We start from the raw sequence: 2,931 nt of genomic DNA on the forward strand, positions 1-2,931 counted from the left end.
TATATATATATATATATATATATTTATTGTGTACATTTGCTTTTGGGCTACCAGGGTAACCCCAACATTGATAAATAAATAAATAAATAAATAATTAAATAATTTGCTCAGTTTGTCATCGTTATCTACACATTCATTTTCATCTATAAATCACTCCTTGGTCTACGACCTTCTTATATCTCTCCCTGATGTCACGTCATCAGTGCAGTTAGGGCATGCGCTCTCAGGCCATCATTACCTGCGGTGTTTCGTCAGTGTGAACTGAACTCGGCAAAAAGCCCTTTTCCTACTCTGCTCCTGTAACCTGGAACACCTTGCAAAAATATGTGAAGCTATCAATTTTAATTTCTTTAAGGGATTTTAAACATTTGATAATGCCAATAGAATTATCAAAGCAAATATGTTCTTGTTTTTAGTATTTTATCTTGTTTTATATGGCATCTTGATTTGACTGTTTTTATAACTTCTTTTATGTGACTTTAATTGCTTTTGTTGAATTATTGCTGTCTATACTTTACAGCAGACCCTCACTTATCGCGAATGTTACGTTCCAGACACCCCCACAATAGGTGAAAATCTGCAAAGTAAGGACGTTATATTTATTTAAGTATTTATATATATATATATATATATATATATATATATATATATTAGGGCTTTATAAACCCTTCCCTATATCTTGCAACGTTCTTAACAATGTTCTGAACTCTCTAAACATTCCAAAATAGCAGAGCAAAAGAGCAGACTGAGTGATGCTACGGTTACTGAGCCATTCAGCGCCCGGGATGGAGTGGCCATCGGGAGCACCAGGACATTTCCTGATGGCCTGGCCCACTCAGTGATCGCCAAGGGGGACTAAAGGCTTGGTTCAGGTTGCTCTTGATTATTTTAAATAAACAATCCATGCCACTCATTCTGGTGTCCGCTTCACTGAAGCTCCCACATCAGCGATGGGGAAAGACAGACCCCACCCCCGCCCCTCTTTTCTCTTTCTGAGGCTGTCTGCCACAGCAGAGCACTAACACATCTAATTTGAAACCACAGCTGGTAGTCATAATGTTCTGTTTTATTTCTGGGCGGCTGTGGCTGAGTGATTAGAGCCGTTGTCCTCCAATGCAAGAGTTTGGGGTTCAAATCCACCAGCAGTCACATGCCGAAGTGTCCCTGGGAAAGACACTGAACCCCGCATTGCCTCCAATGTGTGTCCCACTGGTGTATGAATGTGACAAAGCACTGATTAGTCTCTTTAGAATGATCTGTTAAATTAGCTTCGTATAGATCTAGTAGAGTGCTGTATGAATTGGTAAATGAGGACACAGATTGTTGTGTAAAGCGCTTTGAGTATCTTGATCAGATAGAAAGGTGCTATATAAGTGCAGTCCATTTACCAAATTTACCATTTATTTACTCTGAAAATCACTGTTTTATCATTGCAGCTTTATTCTGCATCTTCTTTGTTACAGGCAGGCTTTTTAACAAATATCCTAATTAGTCCTGATGGGTATGCCTCATGAGTATAGCATAGTGATTGGATAGGACAAGCCATGATCAGAGGAGCTGGATAAAAGACCAAAATTGCCTAGAGAATGAAGATAGGAGTAGTTCCTAGTATAGTGGGAAGGCTTGCTTGCTTGAGGGGAAGAGAGTTTCTAGTGCCACGTGATACATGTGATGATGGAAGTTTGACTGGCCTCATATGTCAGTAATATTTGAAGCAGATCAAGAGAAACCTGCAACAGAAACAATCAGGTTTCAATTAATGGAAACTCTGTAGAGTCATAGACACAAGAAACACAATCAAATGCAACTTATAAATTATTTTTGGGGGTTAAATTATGCACTTAGTGCTAAAGACACTCTAATCTGTTGTAAAAGCTTAGAACCAATCAGACATAAACTTGTGGCAGAACATTTTTTGCCCTTTTTTAATATAATGTGTTACTCAGCATATACAGTAGTCCCTTGCTAGTTTGAGGTTTTTCACTTATTGCGGGTGGGCGTGGTCCACAACACCTGCGATAAATGATGGACTACTGTATTTGACAAATGGAGCAGTTAGAATCATTGAGCAAGCCGTATTTTCAGTTTCCTATTGTAAATTTCAAATACATCAGAAGCAAGTTTTGTAACCCTTCAGAAAAGATTTTGACAGTAAGGAAAATGGAAATACAGAGAACAAAATTGTTATAAAAATTACATTTGATGGACCCACATGCATAAGAGTCTGACAAAGATTCAAGGTCAAACCTTAAACCTTTGATAAACTCAAAAGGCAGGAATTCAGGACATGAGCGTCAAAGTAACAGGAAGGAACAAGAAGGTCTGTCAGAATGGGTTGTGGACTCTCTGAGCATTATTTCCTCTGTTAACCCCACTATGAAGCAGGTTGAAGGACTGGTGCATTCTTAGCACCGTCAGTCGGACACTGAGCTTGTGTAAGACTGAGCTCACATTCAGCATGTCACTTTAACATGTGACATTCAGCATCAACACCAAGAACAGAGGACTTCATGTTGAAGCGATGAGTCAGGCTTATTGGTTTTAGCATGTTGCAGCATGATGTTTTCATTAGGATGATAAATTAAATTAACTAAAACAATGTAATAATTGTGGTACTTACGTAATCAAATAGAGCTGAAAAATAACGTTCACATATAAACATTTGCACTTGCTGTCAACTTTTTAGTGAGGAAACAAGAAAAACTTAAAAAAATGCTTTTTAAAATTGAGATTTTTACATATTGTGATTTTGGTTAACTCATCAAGAACCAGTGGCAATTTTAGCCTCTTTTTGGTGGTGCTCAAGCACTCCTAAATTTTAGCTCAGCACCCCTGAAAAAAAAATAAACCATCATTAGGATTTTGGAAGGAAACTCAGTTCTCAAACCTTAGATTCACAAAAATATTGAATTTATTTGGTATAAATATGGA

The sequence above is a fragment of the Nematolebias whitei genome, chromosome 6 (assembly GCF_014905685.2).
Source record: "Nematolebias whitei isolate Nwh7 chromosome 6, NemWhi1, whole genome shotgun sequence".
In the NCBI taxonomy this organism is placed as follows: domain Eukaryota; kingdom Metazoa; phylum Chordata; class Actinopteri; order Cyprinodontiformes; family Rivulidae; genus Nematolebias; species Nematolebias whitei.